This window comes from Lupinus angustifolius, chromosome LG01, assembly GCF_001865875.1.
Source record: "Lupinus angustifolius cultivar Tanjil chromosome LG01, LupAngTanjil_v1.0, whole genome shotgun sequence".
NCBI lineage: Eukaryota > Viridiplantae > Streptophyta > Magnoliopsida > Fabales > Fabaceae > Lupinus > Lupinus angustifolius.
In genome coordinates, this window is record NC_032009.1 from 28,296,514 (window position 1) to 28,317,145 (window position 20,632).

Below are 20,632 nucleotides of genomic sequence, written 5' to 3' on the forward strand. Positions count from 1 at the left end.
CAAAAGAAGAGTTTTGAAATTCTCCTCCATGATAACTTCTTATAGCAGCGATTTTTAGTGATTTTTCATTTTTGACTCTTTTAGCATAAACACTAAAGGCTTTGAATGCCTCATTCTTATGAACTAAGAAGAGTGTCCAAGTGTATCTCGAAAAAACGTCTACTATAATAAGAGCATAGTAGTTACGACCATAACTTTTTATCCTTGAGGGGCCAAATAAGTCCATATGTAGTAATTGCAATGGTCTATCGGAAGAAACCATATGCTTAGGTTTGAAAGAAGTTTTTGTTTGTTTACCCATTTGACAAGCACTACATAGTTTGTCTTTAACAAACTTCATTTTGGGAAAACCAACAGTCTTTCTTTATAAGTTTGTTCAAATGGTCCATGTGAATATGAGCAATTCTCCTATGCCATAGCCATGCATCATGATTATCGTTTATGTTATTGGTAAAGATGAATTCATATCAATCATATATATATTATTTATTCTCTTACCAACTAGTTTAGAGTGTTGAGGATTCTTACTTTCTATGATGCACTTATCTGAGTAGAATGCAACATGGAAGCCTTTGTCACATAGCTGACTTATGCTGAGAAGGTTGTGCTTGAGTCTTTCAACATATAAAACACCTTCTATAGTAGTTGAGGGAGGCTTGCCAATTCTACCAACTCCAAGAATTCTTCCTTTGTTGTTATCACCATATGTGACATATCCTTTGTCTCTTGGAGTAAGGACAGATAATTTTGATCTGTCGCCTGTCATGTGTTTTGAGCAGCCGCTATCTAAATACCATAGGTTGCAGGCGGCTCCCAAATTATCCTACAAAATAGGTTAAGTTTTATTAGGTACCCAATTTTCTTTGGGTCCTATATGATTAGCACCTTTCTCAATCCATTTATAATGACCAAGGGGTACACCATATTTTCTGATTTTGCAAGTGTTTGGTGTATGCCCATGATGTTTACAATATGTGCATGTGGGTTGATGGTTATGTATCCTAATTCTATTATTATTATGTTTATGAGCAAGGATACTCCCTTTGTGAAAGTTTATCTTATTTGGGACACTTGGTTTCTTTGAAACGTGGCCTTTTGAATAGCCAAGACCTCTTCGGTCTATTGAGTGTCGTTGATCATTGATGATTCTATTTAAACATTGACTGCTCTTACTTATCTTATTAAGTTCAAGATTTAATGTTGTAAATTTGTTTTCAAGAGCAATACAGTTTTGACATGATGATGATGAAGGTTTGTTTCTTAATGAATCTAACTCAGTTTTTTGTTTTAAAAACATTTTTGTGAGTTTGATGTATTCATCATGCAGGTCATTGAATGCAGTTTGTAATTCAGAAGAATATAGTTTTGAGTCATTTACCTTTTCATCATCGGAATGATGAGATGCCATCAAGGAAAAATGTGTTTGTTCCTCATTTTCTGGTTCAGAAGCAGAACTGGTATCGTTGTCTTCCCAAGCTATGTAGGCTCTTCTTCTATTCTTTATTTCATTCTTTCCTTTGAATGAATTCTTTTTCAAATTTGGACAATCCATCTTCAAGTGACCAGCCTTGCCACATTCGAAGCATGTAAAAGTCTTATTTGAAGTAGAGGCATCGTTGTTCTTGGTAAACTTTCTTATTTGTCCAGTTCTACCACCTTTATTCCTTTTGAGGAATTTGCTGAATTTCTTCACAAGAAGACTCATGTCTTCTATCTCTTCTTTATTTGATTCATCCTCTGATGACTCATATTTGTCAACTTTTGCTTTTAGAGAAATATTCTTCTTTTTCTTCTCTCGTTCTTCATGTTGATCCAGTTGGCTGAGTACTAACTCGTGTTCCTGCAATTTTCCAAATAACGCAGCCAACTACATTTTCGATAAACTTTTCTTTTCAAAAATGGTTGTTACCTTTGGTTGTCATGTTCTGGTAAGTGATCTTAGAACTTTCAAGTTCAAGTCACTGTTAGATAATACCTTACCAAGAGCAAGAAGGTGATTTCTAAGATGGGTGAATCTCTTTTGAAGATCCAGTATCTTCTCTCCAGGTTTCATTCGAAACATTTCATATTCTTGAGAGAGAGCGTTTAGCCTTAACCTTTTTACTTCCTCCGTTCCTTATGTGTGGTCTCTAGAGTATCCCACATTTCCTTGGTATCCCACATTTCCTTGGCGGATTTATAGTTAGGTACTCTAAAAAACTCATCAATTCCGAGAGCATAAGTGAGGATGTTCTTTGCCTTTAGGTCATATTGCACCTTCTTCTTGTCTTCGTCATTCCATGAAGATTTAGGCTTTATTTCCCTAGGGTCCTTCTTCAATTGCGTTCCATATATCCAAGTCTTGGGATTCTATGAATATCCTCATTCTGATTTTCCATAAGTCATAGCATTCTCCAACAAAACTTGGAGGACGATTTATGTTAGAAGCTTCTCCTAGGAATGATCTTGTGGTCATCTTTGATGTAGGATCAGTTTTGAGAATAACTTACTCAAAAAAAAAACTCTAGTGCCAATTGTAAGACTGAGATTGCAACTAAGAGGGGGGTGAATTAGTTGACTAGAAATTATGACCACTTTTTCTGCAAAATGAAGAGTTAAAGTGCAGCGGATAATATTGCAAAAAATAAACAAGAATAAATCAAAGAGGTAAGGGAGAAGAGAGTACACAAGGATTTTATACTGGTTCACCTTCTTGTCCACCGAAGGCTACGTTCAATATCTTACAGCACAAGAGATTTTCCACTAAATATTATGAGTTGTAATTACAATATCCCACCCTGAGATCTCTATGTACCTTACATACTCACTAATACTTATCCCCTTGGAAAACACCTTTCCAAGTAACTCTAGCCCCTTTCTATTCCACCTCGTAAAAGAAAGTAATTACAATGAATGAAGAATTTGAATGATGGTTTGAATTGCCTTTACAAGTATGAAATATAAAAACACTTGAAATCCAATCAACTCTTTTGTATACTTAGTAAATAATGCTCTTTAAGTTTTACAAAACTTTAAAACACTTTACTTCAAGCAACTCAGAAAAATAGCTTTGAAAGTTTGATTTCAAGTTGCTAGAAGTGCAGAAAACTATTTCAGAAAAGTGTAGGAAAGTTGTGACAAAAGTGTGAAAGAGTTGTTCAAAGTGTTCTTCTCATTGTGAGTTCTAAGGCCTTTAAATAGGCATTTCAATAAGTCATTGTGCCTTTATGAATAAGTAGGAATTGTTCGGAATGAAGGCATTTCGTTTGGGATGAAAATCCTCGAGTTTCAAATCTGAAAAACTGATGTAACAACTCTTAGTAACCGATTATATCAAGTGGGTAATCAGTTACCCAAACGTGACATTTTGAAAAATTACATTGAGTAATCGGTTACTCACTTGAGTAATCGGTTACTCAAACTCTCTGTCCAACAGTGAATTAAAATTCACTTAGAGTAATTGGTTACTCCAATTTAAATATTGTTGGATAAGTGATTCTCACTCATGTAATCTATTACTCAAATTTCAGTAACATGTTACACAGTATTTTGAAAAATGTTTTTATTTAAAACTTGAAGTGTTTCAATTTCTTTTAAAATATTTTGAGCATTATTCCTTTAGTATATTAAAGAGTATAGGATAGAAGTAGTTATTTAGAGTTAGACTAATTGTCTTGAAGCTTTAATCTTCTTGGTCTTTATAAGTAATCTTCATTTTCTCTTTTTGGTGATGTTGGTGTCTTCATCAAAATGTTGCCAATGTCAGGAGCAAAGATTTTCTTCACAACAGAAGCTTGGTTGATGTAAGATCAATGTTAATATTAAATTTCACTTTTGATATCAGCTACTTGTTACTATTTTTCTGTTGTCTTAAATCAATAGTTAACTTATGTACTGGATAGGTTCCTTATTGTTGGTCATTTGTACACAGTGCGGATATTTTTGATGTGATTCTGTGTAGCGTTTTGCAGCTGTGATCATGAGAATCAGGGAACCAAAAACAACAGCACTCAGTTTTGCTTCTGGCAAGATGGTATTTTCCTTTGTGTTACCTGCTACTTTTGTCATAGAAGTGAATGTTTATTTTGGATTTTAACATTGTACAATAGTTTGTAGTTCTATGTTTTTATTATTGAATTATCTTTTTTTAGCCTTCTACTTCAAGGTTTGTTTGCTAATTGAATTTTGTAGGGGAAGAATGGGAAAGGAAAAACGAGGGATTGAAAGCTATAGAATACACATATGAGATGACTCTAAAGCTTTTCATTTTTCTTCATTCTCCTCTAAAACTAAACTCAAAAACGCACATAAAGTAACTAAGTTTATAAGATACATGGACCAACACCTAGTGCAAATTTGGTCACTCTATCATATTCATATTTGACCAATTATCACTGGCTATCATTGATGATGCTTGTAATGTTGCAAAAACTAAATATCTTTTTTCTCTGCTTTTTGACGAAGAGGTTCTTTATCGCTCCTCGTGTAAAATCGAATTACTTTACTGTGGTGCTTGTAGACGGCATCATTTTCGCATTTGTCCCTATATTATTATTGATGTTTCACAATTGGAGGACAGGGATGTTCATTAAGTTGAAGAACCATGTCATTTGTGGTAGCTTGGTTTTGAGACAATTCATGTAGTTTGGAATAGAATAAGCTCCTTTAGCCTTTGAATGGTTTTAATGTTCTCTTTCCATCTGTGTAAGCTTGATCCACATATTGCTTACTTCAGTTGGGAGCAAGAAACCGCTTATTCTTAAAATCTTATTTTCTAATTCGTCCTTTTTCTCCTTTCAGTATTATCTAAAAACTTGGTTTCCCAGCTAAGTTTATTGCTTTTGCTCTTCTTATCTGAACTGAAATCATATTAACCTCTCTATTGTTTATTAGTACACAATATTAAGGTTATTGCTTAATAACTGTGAGTTTATGAGTTCAAATCTTACAAACAACTTCTATGCTTGTGTGACTAAAGCTACATATGTTTACTCTTCTGATATCTCACTAAATTGGAGCTTGGTGCATTAGGCTGCCTTTTTTGTCCGTTTGTTTGTTATAATTGTATATTCTAGTTCATTACACATAACTTAAATATAAATAAGAGAAATATAAATCAAACACATCATAACGCTTCTATCAATTTGCATATAGCATTAATCGCCTCAATTCTCACTCCATGATTAAAAGTTTGCACAGAGCATACCTATTAGAGGTGTCTGCCCCTCAATCGTAGGAATGTCTTATCCCGTTTCTAGAAAGAAGCTCGTCTTCATGTCACTGAGAATTCCTTTATAAAGATATACGACTAAGAATTTCTATTTTGTTTTATTGATTCATATTTCATGATGTGAAACAATCTATTCAAAAGTGTATTTCTGTAATGTACTATGTTGCAATCTATTGAAATTACTTATTTGACTGTGTTTGAGTCTAGAGATGCAAAACCAAATTTGATTTCCACAATGGCAAAATAACTGCAAATCTGGTTTTATTTAATTTTTATTTTGTACACAGCTTAGTGTAACGGTAAGATTATTGCTTAGTACTAGTTCAAATTTTGGAATAACATTTCTACTTGCAGGAGTAAGATAACTTTCTCATACCGCACAAAGTAAGAACCTCATGTATTGGACCGCTAAAAAATTACACTACTTCAATACTACTTAATTGATCGCCAAACCTTGCATATACTTGCATATTTAAAAGTGGTTTAAATTCTTTAAAATTTAAACCGAGTTAAAGACTGAAACTTCACGATTTGGCATTATATTAGTAATGATGCTTGTGTAGTAAGGAAGTGTATATGATGGTTTTGTTTCTTTGTGTCTAGTTTCCTCATCTTTCTATATACTATACAATAAAAGTAATATATGTTCACTATACTAGAGTTGTAGTTCAACAACGCGTATTTAGATGTATAACAATGCTTTCATGCGCTTTCTGTTTGACTGCAGTAGTATATTGTCCTCCTTAATAGCGCTTCTTCAATGCTTTTGTATTGAATATATACCGCAACGAATCACACAAAAAACACTATCATATAGTGCGTAAATACAACAATGCATCGCACACAAAGGGCTGTCATATAGGTCTTACATAAACAACACATTTTATAGGTATTATTAATAGCGCTTATAGTTGCGCTGTTGTATTGCATATATATAACAACGCATTATCAGAAAAGCGTTGTTGTATTATTCATAAATATTCTCAAACATCACATTAATACAACAGCGTTGCATACACATAGCATTGTTGTATTAAGCATGTACAACAACAGTGTCTATAAAAAGCATTTTTGTATTAATCCTTTACAATAGCGCATGTCATGGCTTCCCCTAGAATTCGTTATTGATTTGTATAAATTAATACTTGCATATACATTTATTAGCATAACATACATTCTCAACAGCACAACATTTCTACATTCTGAACAACACAGACACATTAATACAGGCCAGAAGTTTGTTTTATTAACATCAATATAATACAAACTAGAAATAATGAATATCATGTCAATTATGTTTTGACAGAGTACGTAATAACAAATAAAAAAATTACGCAAATTACAAAGAAACAAAATTATACAAATTACAAACAATCAAAATTAAACTATAATTATACAAAGACTACTTGCATCTACTTTTTCATTTTCTTTGATTGTTTTTGGCTTGTAAGATCATCCTTGTTTGGAGGAACATATTGATTCACCCATAGCCCTTCATCGTGATCATCTCTTGTATATAAATCATCATCTGTAGTGGGTCCGCTCTCACGCGATTGATATATCCCAAAAAAGATCATCTTCATCAATATCTTCATATTCTTGGCTATCAATATTATTAACGATTATTTTGTTAGTTAAAAGAACAATGGACCATTTCATATCAGCTAGGTCACTAACATAAAATACTTGTTGAGCTTGTGATGTGAGGATAAATGGATCATCTTTATATATTGGCCTATTAAGATCCACCTGTATGATCTCTAACTCAGAAGCCATTATTGTTATCAAAACATATACAATAAAAATCGACATCCAAAACATTGTGTATTCCGATTTCCATATTCGTTCAATCACTCCAAAGTATGACATGTTCGCATATATTGGGTTTCTATTTTTTTGCATTTGACATGTGTAAAGTTCGAGCAACAAGAGTCACACCATTATTTTGAATTTTACTTTGATCATCTTGTTTTTTGTATAAAATGTGAACCCATTAATTAGGTAACCAGTGTCGGATAAGGCATGAATACTTGTAACATTAGCTTTCAATCTTTCGGAAACCGAATGTGCATTTATATTCAACTCCTCATCAATCTGATTTTTTAGCCATTTTATGAAACACCGATTATGCTCTTTAGAAATCCAATTTTCATTCTTACTTGGGGAACGACTTCCTTAGAATCTCCTTCTGTATTTCAACATATGGCTCAACCTCGTAGGCATTATGTAAAAAAAATAAGTGCGCTTGCTCCTATTCGGTTCTTGTTATAGTCAATATTTCATTCTCAATAATACATTCACCAAACGTTTTTTTTTGTTTGCATATCGAGGCTTTGGAATGCCCATGAAATCACCATCGGTAAGGTATCTGGTAAAAAAATTAAGAGCTTATTCAACAATATATCGCTCGACAATACAATCCCCTGGTCTTGATCGGTTCTTCACATAACCTTTTAATGTCTTCATATAACGCTCAAAGAGGTACATCCATCTCATATAGGAAGGGCCACATAGTTGTGTCTCTCGAATAAGATGAATGCTTAGATGAACCATTATATCAAGAAAAGAAGGTGGGAAATACATTTCAAGCTAACACAAAGTCAAAATAATTTGTCTTTGAAGTGCAGGAAATTTCTCAGGGTCAATCAATTTGCTACAAATTGCCTTCAAGAAGAAGCATAACCTAGTTATGGTTCCTCAAACTTTTTTAGGTAGAATTGACTGTATTCCAATAAGCAAGAAATGTTCCATAAGTACATGACAATCATGAGACTTAAGACCTATTAACTTGAGGTCTATCATTGATACGAGGTTCTGAATATTGGAAGAGTATCTCTCTAGAACTTTAACACCATGAAGAAATTTAAAAAATTTACAAAAACGTTGTTGGAGGTAGAAATGTACGTCTTCCCTATATTATCGGCCCCGATTCCTTTCTTATTCCCATACTAAAAAAGTCCAACCTTGCATTCAAGCCATCTTTGGTCTTATCAGGGACATTGAGTAAGGTGCCAATGAGACTTTCAAACACATTTTGTCAATATGCATAACATTGAGGAAATGTCTTACATATAATGAACTCCAATATGGAAATTCAAAGAAGATTGACCTTTTCTTCCACCCATTTGTGAGAATTTCTTCTGAAAAAAGTTTACGCAAAGTTATTATTCAAACCCTTTAGCTTTCGAAATAATTGGCCACCCATCAACGGCAAAGGAGCACGACCTTCTTCATTTTTTCCATCAAATGCTTTTCTCCATCGTAGATAGTGATGATCTGAATGCAAAAATCTACAATAGCCAAGAAAGACATTCCTCTTATAGTGTTCCAACCTCATTGAATGAGTAGTGTCTTCACATACAGGACATGCAAAATGTCCTTTTGTACTATATCCTTTTGTCTCCCACATTTCCTTCAAGTCTTCAATTAATGGAGCCAAATATATGTCTATGTCATTTCCTGGTTGGTTAGGTCAAGAAATTAACATAGATAACATCACATATTTGCACTTCATGCATAAATAAGGAGGTAAGTTGTATATCACCAACATCACTGGCCATGTACTGTGGGAGCAACTTTGAACACTATGTAGGTTAATTCCATATTTTGACAATGCAAGGCGTAGATTTCTTGATTCTTGACCAAAACTAGGATAGTCATGATCAATTTTTCTAAATTGAGGAGAATCTGCAGGATGCCAAAGTTTGCCATCTACAATCCTTTCTTCATCATGCCTTGTCAACTTCTTTGCATCTTTGGCATTGCTAAACATACACTTGAATCTTGCTTTGATAAGAAAATACCATACAACCTTTTTGAGAATTGAGTCTTCCTTCTTATATCATGATGCATTACATTTAGGACAAAACTTTAATGAAGCATACTCATTAAAAAAATAAGATGCAATCATTTCCACAAGCATATATCCTAGTGTAGTCCATTCCAATGAAGCATAACATTTGTTTTGAATCATAAGTTCGAGATGGGAGCACATTATGTTATGCCAACATCTCTTTTAGAAGTGCAAGAAAGTCGATGAAACTCTTATCCATCCATCCATTAACATATTTCAACTTATACAACATTGACACCACTGCCAATCTTGTGAATTTAGTACAACCATCATATAATGGTTTCTCAGCATCACTTATCAACTGCGGAAACATCTTAGGACAATTATGAAGATCTTTCTCGAAAACATTTGCCATTTCCTCGAAATGATCATCTTCATATGCATTTGTATAGTTGTCTTTGATATGCATCTCATCATCACAATCCACAACGTCTCTCTTCTCACCATGTCTTGTCCAACATATGTAACTTTGATCACTACCGTGACACACTAAATGAACTTTTAACTCATTTGGAGTAATTCGGTTTGAGTAACAACATCTTAAGTAAGGACATAAAATTCTATTAGGGTTTTCATCATTCTCAATTGCAAACCTAACAAATGATTTCGCTCTTTCCTCATACTCCTTCGTCAATCGATTGGCACACGTCCATTTTCGATTAACAAAAAAAATAATGAGAATTAATACCTAAAGCTTGGAGTTAAGCTGACTAAGCAGAGAAAATACATTATTATGTATTTAAAGTGAAAGAGGTCGGAAAATCCCTAACTCAATACAAGCTAAATGGCTGAAATCACTTTCACTCATTTATAAGGAAAATATTTATAATTCAATACAAGCTAAATATAATGTAATTAAAAAGGCAAATCATTCTAAGGAAAACTCACTTTCAATTCGGTGTTTAATGCGTGAATGATGATTTTGAGTTTAAATGAGTGAAGGATTTTCGAAATTAGTGAAGAAGGATTTTCGAAATCGGTGTTGAATGATTTTCGTATTGAATGAGGGAATGATTTTCGAAATTTGGTGTCGAATGATGACGAGGTTGAATGACTTTCAAGGTCGATTTTGAGAGTAAATGAGTTTTGTTGCTGAGTAAATGAGTGCTGGGATTGCTGAATGTGTGAGAATGCCGGAACAATTTAATTTTTTAAAGTCTGATAGTATCTTCAACAATGCATAATGAAGATAGCGCTATCAATGATACCTAATTAACAGTGTCTCCTACAAATAGTGTTGTGGAAGAACTCCCCATTCAAATATAAATAAGGTACGTGTTCCATAGCATAACTTGAAGGAAACGCTATGGAAGATACAATAATTTGTTTACTAATTAATTTTTTAGTCATATTCAATTTAATAATGACATTATGATATTCGATTAATGACAATTAATTAAATTTATAGAACAATTAATAATGACAATAAATAACATTCAAACAATCAAAGAAATGAGAACCCGTTAATCGATTAAGAAATGGGATAATTGATAACATGGAGTTACAGTAGCTGAAATCTTGGATTTCGTAGGTTTGTTAATCGATTAAGCATTGTGTTAATCGATTAAGTGCAGAGGAAATAGTTTCGTTGATCATATCGACAATGCTTCTTGTCAAATGTGTTGTTGTATAGCTAAAAGAAAATAATATGAGAGATAAGTATTCAACAATGTTTTTCTACGAATGTGTTATTGAATTAAACGTAATCAACAATGCATTGTTAAAAAAGCGATATTGAAGACTGTTATTCCTAATTCTACACACCTAAGCACACAACAGAAAATAACCTGAATGCATACATAAACAGAACATAACAACAAACTGAATGCATACAGAAACACCAAATCACAACTATATGAACACAATTGAATTTCAACTGAATGTATATATTGAATATTAATTACACTATAATGTTACATAAAAATATATTACATACACCAAATCATATGTTAGGTATCAGTGGTCTAGACACACCTAGAAGGGTGGTTGAATAGGTGTAGCGGTTATCAATTACCGCTTTTCGCACCCAAAATCCGGTTCTGGAGAACAGCCTAGGTAATCGATTAACCACTGGGCTTAATTGATTAAAACGTATCAGAGACAGAATTGGCAGATTGGCTTGTTGCACAGCAAGTTACCAACAAACAAGCAGGGAGACAACATATCTTTTTATGCACAATTAACAAAGATATGACACAGTAGCAGTATGCAAAATATGAGCTTAATACAGGAATTAAAACAGCTTGAATTATAAAAGAGATTGAGATAGAACAGCTTGCACAATAGGATTTTTATCCTGGTTCGTTTGCGGGTCCACTTGCAAACTGCATCCAGGCCTCCCCTTCTGATCTTGGGAGATTTCTCTTCACTATATTGAAAGCATTGTATTGTTACATACACCAATTCAATTACAAGACTCTAGATGCTTCTTTCTTGAATTTCAAGAACCTCTAACCTTGGTTTGACTATCTCTATCGCCCAAGAAAACATTTCTTGCGATCCAACCCCGGCCAAGATTCTCACTCTAAATTCAAGACCACCAAGCCTTGGTGAAGATTCACTAAATCTCAATGGTGGTAAGACACCAAGAGACAAAACCTAATGTACAAAACAGTATACAAAAATAGTTTTACTAAGCACTAATATGCTCAATTTACAACAATAAAAACTCAATGATTAACCCACACTCAAGTAACACAAGTCATCATGAATGTATTCGAGTTAATACAAAATACAGATAATGCAGAATCTTTCTCGAAAATCTCTAAACATAATGCACGAACATTTAAGAAAGTATGAATGAGATTTAGCACATTAAAACTACATGCAATACATCATGAACTATATCAACTAAGCATGTTAATCTCTCTTTCTCAAACATGCATCTCTCTTTTGCCTATATGATGTAGTAAATCATGGAAAAAATATGCTCTCTAATAGTTTCTAACAATGATATGCAATGCTACACGTTTCTACAATTTAACACAATTTATACAAAACGGATTTGGCTCCACAAACCGTTTTTTTTTTCAGTTACGTAGTTAAAACAGTTCAAAAAATTAAAAAAGAAAACACCAACTAACACGTTAATCGATTAAGACTCGGAGTTAATCTATTAAGTAGCATATTTCTATACATGATTAAATGGTAAACTACTTATATGTTATGTTTGACACTCATACATGTTTTAGCAATTATGTTATGCCTAATATGTACATATAACATGTATGATTAATGCATGAACACATAATAAACTAGATTATATGCCTCATGAATATGATATATCAACATTTATGGCTTGTGAGACTTGCATCTAGGTTTACCTAACCTAGACTCACTAACTAAGGCACACATCCCAGACTACTTAGAAATATAACTCTATTGATATAACCTAGTCTAGATATGACCCTTGAGTTCTAGGCATGTTGATTGTTGAGTCATCTTCAAGCTCTTACTAACTCCTTGTCTTCATCAAAACATCGGCAAAACATTGCTAGTGCAATCCTTGACACTTTGTACTTTCATCATATTCATTACATTGAACATTAATTGAATTCTCTAAGCTACAATTTGTGCAAAAATCTACTATACATATTTGCCAACAAAACTAAGTACAAACTTTGATCAATGTTCTCTAATCTGGTTGAGTTGGCCATTTGTATATGATTTGCCAACAAACTTGATTTCATTAGTTAGCCTTTGTTGAATGATCTCCTTCATGAATTTCAGCATGTAATAGCCACAATCTACCTCGTTTGTTTGGCAAGGGTTTTAAAATGAAGTAAACATATAAGTATAACCTTAGTTGAAATATGAATACACTACACATATAATTGTTTGAGATGATTTGTTCCAATACCTTTATATGAGTCCACTTGATTTTGTGTTGTGCTATTGTTTTTTAGAACGATTACATCCTCTGAAAACTCTCACCGCACTAAACAATAGAAAATATACTTAATTACGAAACAACTAGGAAAGTGAAAGTGTAACTAAAAGTTTAAATGAGTAGTCTACTTACTTAGAAAACAATTCTTTTATAGCGGGGTACTTGTTCGGGTCACCATGTGTCAATGAGTCAAAGTAATATATTTCTTCATTGACCCGATTGATGGCAACCAAAAGCCAATGTTGTCTAACAAAACATATGTATATGGTTAGGAAATGTTAAGAACAACAAACATACTAAAGACAGAAATATAAAAGACAATTAAAAAATGTTCACCCGGTATTAAAAGGTGTAAGAAATAAATTTGCACATTCTTTATGAATAAGGAGAGTATCTGCTATTCGTTTTGTTTGTTCCCCAATCTTATTTTTGTCACTCGACACCAAAGCAGTAATGTGTATGGATATGAACATTGCCTTTTTCTTATTTACCGAAACAAAATTTTCATACAAGTACCTAATATATATAACACAAATGTTAGTTAATTATAACACACTACTATGCAAAAGCGACAAGTTAAGAAAACATAATTTACCTCATATATACACATATAGCAGTTGCACCTATCCATTCATGTTTATTTACATCCTCGACTTCATTAATGCTAACTTATTCTTCAGCATCAATCCTGAAGACTTCCTTGGGAATGATATACTTATTATATCATCTCCCAACTTCTGTATATGCTCAAACAACTGAGTACAATAATTGGTAGCCTTCTTGGAGCTCACATTCCTAGTAGATGGCTTTAAGCTCACATCTTCGGTAGATGGCATCGAGCTCACATCCCCCGAAGATGGCTTAGTCTTTTGGTTGCTACTGGAGGTGGAATGTATATTTTCCTGAAATATTCAATAAAAACATATCAATTATAGATCAATATATATAATGTGAGTGAGCATGAGGTGAAAAATTATACCTTAGAAGGAATTACTTATACAAGGTCTATTGGCCGAGCCACAAAAGTGCCTATAGCCCCTCCAAATGTGACGATATCCAGATCGAGAGGAATTGGCAGCGACACATTATCATCGATTGCAACATCAATCGAGACCTTCACATAATGGCGTGGGATACATGCATTATGCAGCATAGCATCAGACGACTTGTGCACTTTCCCAACACTCATTACTCGGCTAGTTGAGGTATCCAGAAAAAGTTTGCAAGAACTGATTTCGTGTATGTTAGTTAAAACATATAATTAGTTTACGACTATAAACTAAATGGCAAATAAATTAAAATGAGTTAACTAAATTACCTCAGAAATGAGAATCAGAATGACAATGTTATAAGGTGCAGGTGTGCAACTCTTGATGGTTGAAGGAATAGTATCAGCATCATTAGCTAGTTGTTTCCACTCAGCTTCCTTCACCTACATTGATTGCTCAAATTCGTTGAAACATTGCATGAGGCCATCCAATTGATTTTGATTTTGAACCTGGCTCATTTGGGCTTTGGTTGCACGCTTTGGATGAGGTACAAATGTTCGTTGGCTAACTCCAAATCTTGCACCTCAGATACGGCCATGGTAGATAGGCAGTCCTAATGCCTTACCAAGTATTATGCGACTATCCGGTTGTGTCTCCTTTTCTTTTAGGGCAACCTGACAAATCAAGAAAAAACATAATGTTAATTAATCATATTTTGATAAATAAAGTATGGAAATTAAGTATAATTAACAAATGAGCACTTATAATACGTCTTCCCGCTTGTTGAACTTGCTCATTGTTGATGACACCATCCTTGTTCTTACGGGCATCCACCAATAGAACATCGAGTTCTACTCCATGTGGAGTCATGGGTGTATCGCTTTTGTTGTCCAACTGCCAAAACATAACCAATAATAATGTAATTAGATATGTATGCATACAAAACATAACCAATAATGTACTTAAAAATTAACAATACTTGCATTTATTTCCTCAATTCCTTTATACCCCGCTCAAGAAGCTCGGTATGGATACAAAGGCTTAGATGCCCTCTTGCGGTTTTCATTACTTAATTTCTGAAAAAACAAACAACATTAACTTCAACAGTCATATATATATATATGTGTGTGTGTGTGTGTGTGTGTGTGTGTGTGTGTGTGTGTGTGTGTGTGTGTGTGTGTGTGTGTGTGTGTGTGTGTGTGTGTGTGTGTGTGTGTGTGTGTGTGTGTGTGTGTGTGTGTGTGTGTGTGTGTGTGTGTGTGTGTGTGTGTGTGTGTGTACAAAAGTCAATACAAAGAATATGATTTTACCAAGAAAGACTCGTCTTGTGTGCGTAAGGTGACAAAAGTCTTCCATTCCTCTTCTTCAATGAGTTTGGAGCACAATTAAGAGGGAAAACTAATGAAAAAGATCTTGATGACTATATGGGTGAGAAAGTGGGACAAGCTAAACAAGCAAGCCCAAATTCACAATATGAATGGGAACAAAGGCAACATTTTAGGCAACAAACAAGGGGGTCTAAGAATATATATGAGCAAGGCGAAAGCTCACGTGCAAGTGGTAGTGATGTTTTAAGGCCACAAGATGTTGACATTAATTTGAGGTCAACAATATTGATCTAGTGAGGAGCAGAAGGGGGAAACAACCTAAAATAATTGGTTGTTTTATGGATGCAGCTAGGAAGAAGCTTAAGAAACTGTGGGAAAGTTCATAATCTATGAATGTGTGGCCACGAATTTAACTAGGTCTCCTTGGTTTCATAATTTAATTGTTGCAGCAGCTGAGGTTGGTGAAGGAGTTAAATGTCCAACCCCTTATGAAATTTCAACTGTGTGTTTGAAGGCTAAGTATAACAATACGCGTGAATGGATTAAAACATTGAAATGCACATGCAAAGAGACTGGGGTAACGATATTGTGCGACAATTGGACTGATAGTATAAACCACAAGTATATTATAAATTTCCTTTTATACTCTAGCAAAGGAACAATTTTCACAAATTCAATTGATGCCTCCGATGTTGATAGTAGAAACATGGATTACTACTTTTAGTTGTTGAATAAAATCATGGAAGAAGTGGGAGAAGATTATGTTGTTCAAATTGTACTAGATAATGAAAAAGCACTTAAAGCATCTAGCCAAAAGTTGATGGAAATGAGACCACATTTATATTGGTCTGCATGCTCTGCTCATTGTTTGGATCTTTGCTTGGAGGATATTGGAAAAAATAAAAATGTGCAAAAATCATTGGAGGAAGCATAGATGGTGACAACCTTCATCTATAACCATATATGAACAGTAAATCTTATGAAAAAATATATCGGGTAGAGAAATTGTCCATCTTGGCATCGCTCGATTTGTAACAAAGTTCTTACAGCTTCAAGTGATTGTGAATCAAAAGCAGGATCTGAATCAAATGTTCAACTCTAAAGAATTTATAAAATCTAAATTTTACAAATAAAAGAATGGACCAGCACTTGAAGCAAGGAAAATTGTATTGGATCATGAATTTTGGAGTAGAGTTACTAATATACTAAAAATATTTGAGCCTATAGTTAAAGTATTAAGGATGGTGGATGGTGATACAAAGCCCATTATGAGTTGTCTTTATGAAGCAATTGACCGAGTTAAACAATCAATTCAAAAATATTGTCACTATAATTCTCAATACAATGATATAATTGACAAGAGATTGAAATTCATGCACTCCGATCTTCACTCTGAAGATATGTTAGTAAAATTTATATTCAATTTTATCATACAATTCATAATTTCATATCTCCATTTTAATATTCATACTTTAATAAATTGATAGGTTATTTTCTTAACCCGCAATTTTAATATGGAGTTGAACACATGACTAATGTGTATAAAGAAATATTTGATGGAATGAGTAGTGTGATTATGAAACATGAAAGAGACATAGATAAACAAATTAAAGCTTTGAATCACGTTTATATTGAAACCTTATATTTTGATCTTTTAAATTATAATTTAACATTATACATTTATATATTGACATGTTGTTTTATGTTACACGGTTGCTTCTTTTTAGAAATAACGGAGAGACATTTGGTACACTTCAAGCTCAAACAAATTGGTCTAGAATAAATCCAAGTAAAAAAATATTTCTCATATTTTTTTATACTACTGTATTTAAAACACTTTCTACGAGCATAATAATATGCTTATTTTCCTATTGACATAAATAGATGAACGTTGGATGATATTTGGTTCATGCTCTCCTGAACTTAAAAGCATTGCAATTAAAGTTCTCAGTCAAACAACTTCAACCACAATTTGAGAGAGAAACTATAGCATATTTAGCTACATTCATACAAAGAAAAGGAATAGACTCACATATAATAATAGGTTACATAGACTTGTCTATATATTTTACAATGTAAAATTGAAGATGAAATTAAAGCAAATTTCAATCCTATTAATCTTGACAATGTATTTCAAGATGGTCCATTGTCTGAATGGATAGAAGAAAGGGAAAATCCAACATTAAATGAAGCACAAAATGCAGAGTGGCTTCCTATAATTGACACTGGTGATGAAAATGAAAATATGAAAGTTGATAGTGATGGTTCTGATAAAAATAGTGGTGGTTTAAGCCCACCAAGTGACGATGGTGGCAATTGTGGTAATGTTGAGGCTGGAGAACGTGACGATGAATGTGAGCAAATGCACAATGACCCATACAAGGAGATGACATTGCATAGGCGTGATCATAACCTAATTGATCTCACAACGTATAGGTCGATTATGGTTCATTCTAGTGATTCATTTAATGATAACAGTAGAACTGAGTCGCAATCTAGGAAAGAAAAAAGTAAACAAGATATTACACTTGAAGATGCTTATTCTTCTAGTCTTGCACAAAGTTTTAGTAATTTTAGCATTGATGAAACATCATAAAATAGTCAAGGATACAATCCAATGGATCCGACATATTATCCACATGGTTATTATATACATCCTTAGTATGCAAGTGGACAAGTTCCACCTTATCAGTCCTCATTAACCAATAATCAAGAACCATATTATCAACAATCAAGTCATGACGTTTTTATTATGTCTTTGGACAAGGAACTAGGAGATGATAGTCACGATGAGAATGAAGATTAAGTATTCTAGTGGTAACCATTAAGAAGTAAAATATAAGTATTCTAGTGGGTTAATAATTTCCTTTACTTTTCTTAAGGTTTTTCAAGTTACATTTTTATAATAGTAGTTGTGATGCTTTATCTTACTTTATTTTGTTGGGATGTTATATCTTTGAATCTTGGCTTTGCTTCCTAATTAGATATTTTATGATAATGAGAATTGCAATATGTTGTACTCTTCTAAGTGAATGTAATTCACTTTTGTTAATGCAAAAACATGATAAAATGTTTTCTTTTAATTACAAAATTATGTTAATTTTATTAAAGTTTTATTCTAAATTATTAAATGTTATGAAACAAAGTCAAATAATGAATAAAAATCCTATACAAAATGAAGAATAACAATAGGTATAGTAATTATACACTATTTTTGCATTTTGTGTATACTTTAATTAATTTCACACTGCAACGGCTGCAATCTACATCCCAAAGGCCACAATGACTGCAATCACAGTAACTACAATTCTAACCACAATTTAAAACACTTTGGTGGATACATGTTGAACTTGCTTATTTGTGATAGTATGAAACAGATTTGTTTCCTAGATTAATCTACCGTATGAAGCAAACCTGAGATGGTGTTGCTTATATTTGTTTCTTGCAAAATTGTTCTAAAAGGAGCCAAGGTAATACTTTTGCTTATAATTCCTGTTGTAATTTATTGAGTTATTATTTTCCATATTTTTGGTGAGCTGGTTTGTTGTTGTATTGTTTTGTTTATCAGTTTCTTTATAGGTGAGAGATGAGATGTATACAACCTTCCAGAAAATGTATCCGGTGCTTGCCGAGTTTAGGAAAAATCAGTAGTGGTATGGACATGACTATATATTCATTTAACTTTTTCATTGGTATTTCCTCCGTAGTTTAGGGTAATGGTAACATTATTGCTTAATTATCATGAGGTTATAGTTTTAAATCATAGGCTCTACTTGCGGATATAAGGTTACGTATATCTATCATCCTCAACTCTCATTAAATAGAGACTCAGTGCAATAAGGTTGCCCTTTTTATTTCCTGGGTATACAAAGTTACACTGTTTTAATTTTTTAGTGAGTCTCCTTCGATCTACTTTTGTGTTCTGCTGCTTTATTGGAAAACAAATGGAAGAGCTCCTGATGTCAGATTTGATGTTCATGCAGATTACATCAAACGTAGTAGCGACGTGGTCGCGTAGAGATGTTCTTGTAACTATAGATATCAAGCCAGAAGTAATGGAACTGGGTGGTCACAAGTAGTGCATACCTGTACTCATGTAGGTAACGGATATATCTACAGATACCTAACGGATTTCAATTATAATGATATTTTTATATATTTTATAATAATTAATATCTAAAATTAATTATCACTTAATCATATGACATGTATGTGATAATCTTATTTAAAGTTCAATTATTAAATTTATTATTAAATAATAATAAAATATACAAAATATAATGTCAAAATAATAATAAAAAATATAAAATATATATGAATATTTAATTAAAATATATTTGCTAATATCTGTGGGGCGGGTATCATGATATATGTTCCTACCTATAAGTTATTTTTGTCATTGTAGATATTTTGTGGATATCCACATGTCATATATTTTTGTCATCCCTAGTTAGAGGAGTAATCTAAATTGATACAAATTAAGACTTTTTTCGTATTGTTCTGTCTCTGTTTTTAGGGGATAATATCTTTTATCTCAAAAGTGTGTCACTTCACGTGTTATTAAATTTTAACTTAAATATATATTCTATAATATAATGAACAAATAATTTTTTGGAACAAAAATGTGCTCCCATTTTTTAGTGGGTCTTGTGATGTAGTATAGTGAAGCTAATTCCTTTTATTGAATTGTCTTTTAAAAAAATAAAGTTTTTGAAGGGGCAGGAAAAAATGTGGAGGAGCTATACGGAAATAACGGGGTTCTTTTAGCAGTTCGCAATCGCATCTCCTAGTTTTTAACTGTTTTGTTAGACGGTTCAATTAATATTGTATCATATGTACTAACGGCTTTGAACAACTAATCAAAACGTTGATCTGTGGAATTAAGATTTGATTTAAGAAGTGTGTCAGCCATGTTACACATTGATAGAGTTATAAGAAATTGGTGTAATACCGTATCAATTATCATTATTGGTTATTAACATCGTATTATATGGTCAAAGTACTCCTACGATAGAATAGTAGTTCAAATATGGTCGTACAATGGTTTAATTAATTGTTCATTAATTAAATTGAATATCATTTAAGTTTTATATATTATAATAAATATTATGTTTAAATATATAACTTAAATATTGAAATTACTCAATGATCAACTTATGTTACAAACAATAATAAAGTTTTTTTTTAAAAATCATGCATGACCCGGTTTTTACTGATTTTAATTAAATTAGTTATATATCTAATATAATTGTTATTTTGTATTGATAAATGATCAATTAACTTGTTGAATTGACCGATATAATACAATATTTATAATGATGCTTGAAAAATTCACAGCTTCTAACCGACAGTGTACTTTAAATA

General features: G+C 32.7%; 1 pseudogene; it reads left to right on the plus strand.

Moving 5' to 3' along the window:
• LOC109343011 overlaps positions 1-18,919 on the plus strand; it is a 26,084-nt pseudogene extending 7,165 nt beyond the window's left edge.